Below are 8,078 nucleotides of genomic sequence, written 5' to 3'. Positions count from 1 at the left end.
TCAAGGAGCTTGCCCCTGTCTTCTCCTGGGGGTTTCATGGTTTTGGGTCTTACGTTCGTCTCTAATCCACCTTGAGTTTTTGTGTACAGCGTGAGGTAGCAGTCCACAGCGTGAGGTAGCAGTCCACAGTTTCTTCTGTGTGTGGCCAGTTTTCAGCACCACCCACTGGAGGGGCTTTCCTGTCCCCGGTGTCTGTTTCCGTCTGTCAGGTCGTTAATTAATTGATCGTGTATATGTGGGTTTATTTCTGCCCCATTGATCTGTGGGCACCTGAGTTTAGCACCACAGGTTGCGAGGCTTGAATCGTAAAAGCTCTAGTAATAGTATAAGAGGAGATGAACAGTACTGGAGTTTTGTCAGTATTGTGCATAATATTGAAACACCAACGTGAGGGTAGGATTCATAAAATGAAAGAAGACTCAGTGAAATAAAATACTCGATGTTTCAGCTGCATTTAGAAATGCAGACTCAAGCAAAACGTGAGTATTCAAAGGTATGAAACATTTTATTCTAGTAAATTATGAGAAGAGCAGGTGCTAAAAATAACCACCACGTAAAAATGAAGGCAGCCGTGACCTTGGAGGAGATGGTGTGATCTTCCTCCACACTCGAGCAGGAAGCCCGGATGCATCAGCATGGTCATCGTTGTGACAGAAGTGTGTGCACTGCAATTTCCAGCTGCTCCAAGCTCTTTGACTCCCCAGTTCCAGGAAATGGAGCGACGAGAGGAGCTAAATCAGTCTTCCTCTGATGCACTCCTGCTCAAAGCCCTTTCTTCTTTGGTAATTTGGAGAACTTCTGAATGGTTCTTTGTCACCTTGTTTGGATGCCCGTCTTCCTGAGAGCAGTGTGAGCACTTCCGGATCCACTACACCTTTCATCTTTTTATTTTTTATTTTTTTAAGATTTTATTTATTTGAGAGAGAGCACACATGAGTGGGGTCAGGGGCAGAGGGGGAAGCAGACTCCCCACCAAGCAGGGAGCCTGACATGGGGCTTGGTCACAGGACTCGGGGATCATGACCTGAGCTGAAGGGAGACACTTAACAGACACCTTTCGTCTTGTGCAGGGAGAGACGAGCACGTCGGGGTATCGGCTGTGCACCTCAGCTTTCTGTTCCTCTGTCTGGGGGTGCTGAGAGGAGAGTGAGGTTTAGCCCTGCAGCTGGGGCTGTGTTTTCTGGAGGCGGAGAGGGATCTTTCTCCAGGGGGTATGTTCGCCTGGGGTCTCGTGATGGTGCCTCACCTTCAGACACTGCAAAGTGGTACCCCTGTCATCCCACATTTGTTGGCTGGGATGCACTTAGCCCTCTGGCGGTAGTGGATGCGGGTGCTATGGTTTGCTTCCATTTTACAGATGGGGAAACAGGCTCGGGGCGGCACGTGTCACAGTGCTTTGAGGGCAGGGTCAGGATTCAAACCTGGTTGTGCCCTGAACCCCCGTGCCACTCCGCCTCCTGCACTGTGTCCTCACTAGGTAGGCCAGGTCCTTGGGCTGAGCAGGCCTCTGGGGTAGCGCTGGGTCTGGCCTGGAGGAGCTCCTGGTCCAGCGGGAGGACTGCCCGGGTGTAGTCAGTCTTCCGGGTACAGGGCGCTATGGGCAGGCAGTGTGGACCCAGGGTGGGCACCAGCTTGGCTGTGGGTAGTGAGGGCGGGAGTGGACTCCTGGGAGAGGCACGGAGGACAGGTGAGCACAGAGGGCCTCCCGCAGAGGGAGCAGCGGGGCCCGGCGCCACGAGAATGCCTGGAATCCGGGAGCCCCCTGCACCTACACGGAGGCTGCGAAGAGCAAGGAGGGAGACTGCCCGGCCTCCAGTGTGGCAGTGGGAGGGGGCGCCCAGGCTGGGAGGCTGGGTGGGCGGCCTTCGTGGACTGGAGAAGGAGGATCCTGAGCTGGGTACGGGTGCAGCTCCCACCTGCTCCAACTGCTGCGGGGGTGGCCCTCCCTCCCCAGCCCACTGCAGGCTACCCTGCGGACACATCCTCTGTGGGGCAGGCGGCTTCATCTCCCTGTTCGGCTTCCCTTTCCTCCTCCATGGAAGGTGGTGCCTGTAGGTCCACCACCCCCGTCCCTGTCCCCCCCAGGAGGACTGGAGGGTTAGTTGAGGTAGAGGCCCGTCAGCCCCCCAGCCCCAGCACAGGGCCACCCTGGGAAGGCCAGGCTTGTTCCCTCTGCCTTCTTGCTCTTCACCTTTCCTGCCAGCTGACCTCTGACGGGGGCCCAGCCCCCAGGTAACTGAAGGCCACCCTCACCAGGCCTGCACCCCCAGATCAGAAGTCTGACGGCAACAATGGACTGAAAAACCCAGTGTTATAAAGGAAGGTGTCATGAGGATGACACCACTTGGGGTTTTTATTCTTTACGGCCCACGCCTGAAGTGGGTTATTTCAGAGAAATACTTGTGGGTAGCAGCCTAAAACGTGTGTAAGAAACAAAACCACCGAAAACACTAAATTTAAAAAATGCAGAAGACAAGCATTCCACATGTCAGCTCATGAAAGAAGAAGTTTTTATGTCTCTGGGTGTCGTAATCAATTTTCCATAGATGTTTGAACACGAATATAAAAGTGTATTTTACGGCTACTGACATAAACGGAAGCTTCAAGTCTGGATGAGCAAAAGTAGGCCCGTTTTCCAGCAGTCTGGTAAGGCCAGGGGTTACATTGCAACGATTTCTGATACCAACTTTTGGTCGTGTACCTCCTAGGGAGCCCTGGGGGCATGGGTGCTGCTGGGGTGGGCCCCGAGCCAACTGAATCCCCCCCCAGCCGAGGAAGCAGAGGAGAACCGAGGGGGCCGGAGTCTGTCAGGCGGCGGGAAGCCAGCGCAGGCAGCAGGCAGGCGGCCGATGGAGGGGGGAGTCCCCTCTGAAGTCCATTGGGAAGCTGTGCTGGCAGTGTCCCAAGAGCCCCTCCTCCTGCCCAGATGGGGCGGGTGACGCAACGAATAAACGAGGTAATACATGGCATCTTGGACAGTGCCCTCCACCGGGAAGAGGCTCGGCAAATGTTCACAGCCGGTTACGCGCGGGCACCTGAGCGCGCTGGCTCCCGCTAGCAGATGCGTCCTTGGCGGGTGGGAAGCTCCGTCTCTAGGCGATCGAGCACCGCTGGCAGGCTTGGTCCAGGTCAAGAGAGCCCAGGACCCTCCCCGGCTGTTCAGGGCTTCCCATGTGCCAGGCACTCCCCACCCGTTAATAATGCGCATTGTTATGTCCAGCTTTGAACGGCTGAGCAGCGCTGCCACGTTCTGGTCCCAATTTACAGTTGAGAAATGGAGGGAGGCCCAGAGATTGGAAGGAGAAGACGCGTGCCACTCAGGTGCGGGTCCAGGTTACCCAGCCCGGGTGACCCGAGGCTGAGACGCTACTAGAGCCTCCCGGAGAGCCTGGCACCTCTCGCGCCACTGCTGCTCCGCAGACAGAGCCCCTCAGCTGTGGGGTGTCCGCCCAGCTGGCCTGCCTCATTCCGGAGCCAGACTTCCAAGGTCCGGCATGACAGCCGAGTGACCTACCCCTCCCTCTGAATCCCGGTTTCCTCGTCTGTACAATGGGAAGGGCGTTTCTGGTGTCCACGGTCTGCCCTGTGCCCCAGAGCCCCCTCGGTCCTGGGCAAACCAGGCCGACTGGTCACCCTACAAAGGGGGGAAATACAAACCCGTGTCAGGGGCTTGTGGTCAGAGGGGGAGGACACTGGTGGAAAGCCCTCAGCTCGGGACCCATCACTGGACCTGCACCCGGGGGGTGGGAGGTGCGGCTACCCACCCTTTAGGATGAGCCTGAGTCTGAATCCCAAGGTCCCCCCTTCCTGACTGTGTGCCCTGGGTTCAGCTTATCCCTGGGTGTCCAGTTCCCCGGGTTTAAAAAGGTGAAGAATCATGAGGTGAAGAATCATGCAGACGGAATGAAGTGCGGGGAGGCCGGAGTGAAATAATGCAGGTGGAGCAGGTCGTTTGGAGTGGGCACCTGGGGCTAACAACGGGGTTGCTGAGGTGTTGGGGGACCCTCACGTGTGCCAGGGGCTGTGTGCCAGGGCCCCAAAGCAGCCTGTGGGCCTCTTAACTTGTCCTGAGCCTTGGTTCTTCTTTTTTTTAACCTCCAGCAGTAGGGAGATTTTATTTTTTTAAAGATTTTATTTATTTATTCATGAGCCCCACAGAAAGAGAGAAGCAGGCTCCCTGCGGGGATCCCGATGCGGGACTCGACCCCAGGACCCCGGGATCACGCTCTGAGCCAAAGGCAGACGCCCAATCACTGAGCCACCCCGGGGTCCCTATCTGGAAATTTCTAAAATAAAAATGAGCCAGCTGCTGTTCTTCGGACGTGTGAGGAGAGTGCCCACGAGGAGGCGCCAGAGCGCAGGGCACGGTGACACCACCCTCCCCCACCTCCCGCCCCCGCCCTGGACATCTGGAAACTCCTTGGCTCACACTCAGCCTGGAGCGCCCAGCAGGCTCTGGAGGGGCAGCACTCGCTTGGGTGATTGGGTGAGATTGGTTGAGACTGGGTGATTGGGTGAGATTGGTTGAGACTGGGTGATTGGGTGAGATTGGGTGAGACTGGGTGATTGGGTGAGATTGGGTGAGACTGGGTGATTGGGTGAGATGGGGGGGGGCGCCTGACGCGGGTATCCATCACTCTGATCACAGACGGAGAAACTGAGGCACGCCGGAGCAAAGTCACACAGCAACCGGGAAAGCCTGGATGCAAACTTGGACGTCTGACCTGCGGATCTTTGCCCGCAGCCTCTGAGAATCACAGAATCTTAGTGCGAGAAGGATCTTACGAACCCAGAGGCTTAAAGGGCTGGCCTCAGGGACTTTGATTTGCAAAATATACTGTTTTAATAAAATATTATTATTCTTGTTTGCACTTAGGTTGGGAAACAAAAGGATCAGTCCCCTTTTCCCTTCCTGGGAGTCAGCCACAGTCAGTGTGTGGTTTCCCCCAGATACAGACTCATCAAATATTAGAAAAAATCGGATTTCTGGGAGCCCTGGCTGGTTCTGGCCCCTGCTCTTGGGCTCCTGCTGGTATCACTGTTGCAGCCAGCCTGAGTTTGGGCATCTTTTGGCTCCTGGGGGATCCCCCAGCTTCAAGCCCACCCGTTCCTTCCAAGGGGTTTGGTGGCTCTTAAGAGGATGTCCCCTGCAGTCCAAGGAGGCCGGGCCTGTGTCTCCTCTGGGCGCGCCCTCCCGTGGGGGCCCTCAGCCCAGAAAGGTCCCTCTGCTGCTGGTGGGATCTGTGTTGGTTGGCCCCCCTGGAGGGGAGACCGGAAGTGCCCACTCATGGGGTGGGCGTGGGGTGTGCAGGGGGCTCTCCATGGGGGCTCGTGGGTCCACCAAGGGTTAAGGGCCACCCTCTCTCCACCTGGCAGGCAGGGGGTGAGGGCCAGCCTTCCTCAGCTGGGAGATCTCTTTCGGAGGCCTTTCCTGCTCTCTGCAGCCAGGTCAGGGGCCCTCCGCATGCCCCTCTCCTCGGTGGGAGCTCTGAGCTCGCTGCGCTGTATGTACCTTCTGTTGACCTGTATCCCCGTCAGCAGGTGCTTGCTCCAGGAGGACAAGGCTCTGCCGAATTGCTTTCTCAGTCCTCAGCACAGAGCAGACACTCCGTAAGTTCCCTTCCGTCTGCATCCACAGTTCCTCCTTCTGAGCCCCCCGGAGATGACACATCCCTGCTCCTTGACTTAGCCACGTGCCATCTCTGGCCAGTGGCATAGGAGCCAAAGTGACATGTGTCCGTTCTGGGTGGAAGCCCTGTGGGGCTGTCGCCCAATTTTCCTGACTCCTTTCATACTGTGCTGTGCGGCTGGGGAAATCGCAGGTGGGTTCCTCCGTGGGGACATTGGGGAGCAGAGCCCTGCCAACCCCAACGGCGTTATGTTGCATGAGTGTGAGAGAAACCTTTGCTGTTTTAAGCCACTGAGATTCGGAGGTTGCTTGTTACCCAGCTGAATCTTTCCTATCCTGACTGCTACAGATCAGGAAAACAGAGGACGAGGGCAGGGTTTTTGTTCTTCCTACCTCCCTGGGGGAGGTGTGATAATGGAGAGAGATGGAGGTGACAGGGAGCTGGTTATCGGGCCCCTCACACGCTCTCAGGCTTGATGTCTGCTGATGTCGGCTTTCCTGACCCAGTGCCTTCTCCTGAAAGTATGACATTCGCTCAGTCCCCCGGGGCACGTTGACGTTAATAGGTCCTCAGTGTTGGGTTGGGCTGAGGGTCCAATGCCTTAGTGTCTGCCGAGTTCCTGGGTGAGTCCTTGGCACATGGTAGGTGCTACGTGTTTCCAATATTTTTAGTGATGTCTTTAGTTCATTCAACTACATTTCCTGGGCATCTGTGGTGTTTCCTAGACACCGGGATACAGAGCACAAAGCTCGTTTCTTCCTGCCTCGGGGCAGAAAGGCCCAGAAAAGAATGTCTAGACCTCGTGTGAGGACACTGGTGCTGTGGCACCTTCCAAGGGGAGGGGCTCCATGGGGCCTGGCCTTGAGGGCACCGGGTGGCCTTGTGCCTTGAGTTGGAGCCAAGGGGGGTGCAGCTGGGGTGGGTGCCAGCCATCAGTTATGTAAGCCCCCGGCCTGCGAGCCAGATGCAGCTTTGACAGCCCCATTCACAGCCCCTGCCAGGAACCTGCTCCTCAGCAGCAGAGCTGGGGTGGGGAGGGGGTGGAGGGGCCCAGAGAGCAGCTGCTCTGAGTCTGGAATCATCTTTCTCCACCTTCCTTGGGGAGGAAGACCATAGGCCAGCCTCCAGGGCCAACAGCTGGTGACAGGTGAATGGCTTAGGGCCACTGTCTGGCCCCTGGCTCCAGCCATCAGCTCAGTCTCATCCTCAAGCCTGGTCCGGCCTCCTTGGCTGTGTGTGGGGAGGTGTTGGGGGCTGGGGGCTGGAGGCTGGGGGCTGGGCTGCAGGAGCATGGAGGTGGCAGGTTAGGAGGGAGACCAGGGAATCAGCTGCTGGGTGATGGGGGGGTGTGGAGAGGGAGGAGAAGAGCTGCTGGGGGCAGGTGCCTCAGGGCAGGGTGGTGGAGCCGCAGGCCTAGCCCTTAGGTTGCCTCATCCAAACAGGATTCCCTTTGCGTGGAGGAGAACTTGACCTTTGGAGCCCAAGGGGACCTTGACTATATCAGACCACCATTCTGTGTGACAGCTGGAGACGCTCAGGCTCAGGCTCAGAGAGGCGTGCGACTTGCTCACAGACACACAGCCAGTTAGGGGCTTGCCCAGGGCCTGGAGGAACCCAGACCGCTTTGCTCTTAGTTCAGTGCTCCTGCAAGCTCCTTCATGCTGCCTTTTGGGGCCTTGGGGCCTCCTGTTTTACTGGCAAAGTCTGACCTAAGGGGTGGCCATGCTCCTGCCATTGCTGAGGTGTGGAACCCTCACTCCTCCGTCCTCTTCCCTTTCAGGGGTCTGGCCTCATCAGGGAAGGGACAGTGGCCAAGGGCGGCTTCATTGCAGCCTCTCCCTCTGCAGGACCCAGGGCTGGGAGCGTTGGGTGCAAAGGAGCTGGGGTATAGCTGCCCCTACTGGCCTCGCCCACCCCTCTTCCCACATCCAGGGGGCGCGAGGGCAGCCACTCAGAGGGCATGAAGGACCCCACCACCTGGGGGAGAGTCTCTCGCATCATCCTCTCCCCCTGTGTGGGCTGATTTCCTGACTTGAATCTAGTACATAGAATACAACCAAAGTGATGGGCTGTCCCTTCTGAGATTTGGTGGCTTGTGTCTTGGGTGCTTGTCTCTGCTCCCTTGTACTTGCCGGAAAGCTGGCTGCCGTGTGGGGAGCCAGCCAGGACCTGCAGGTGACCAACAGTCATGAGAGGGAGCTTGGGAGGGAGCCCTGTGCCAGAGAATGCCTGGAACCCAGGTAATGGATGTTTGTTGTTTAAAGCCACTAAGTTTTGGGGAAATGTGCTCTCCAGCCGCAGATAATACCATCCACCACCAGCATCTCCTGGATCCATCCCCTCATGGCTCCCCCTGCCCCACTCCCCCTGCTCCCCTGAGACCCACGGAGGAGTTGCCAGGGTTCCCTCCTAGGATTCCACAATTTATTGCCTGAAGGCCTGACCCTG

Source organism: Vulpes vulpes, chromosome 16, assembly GCF_048418805.1.
Source record: "Vulpes vulpes isolate BD-2025 chromosome 16, VulVul3, whole genome shotgun sequence".
Lineage (NCBI taxonomy): Eukaryota > Metazoa > Chordata > Mammalia > Carnivora > Canidae > Vulpes > Vulpes vulpes.
This window is presented reverse-complemented; position numbering follows the sequence as displayed.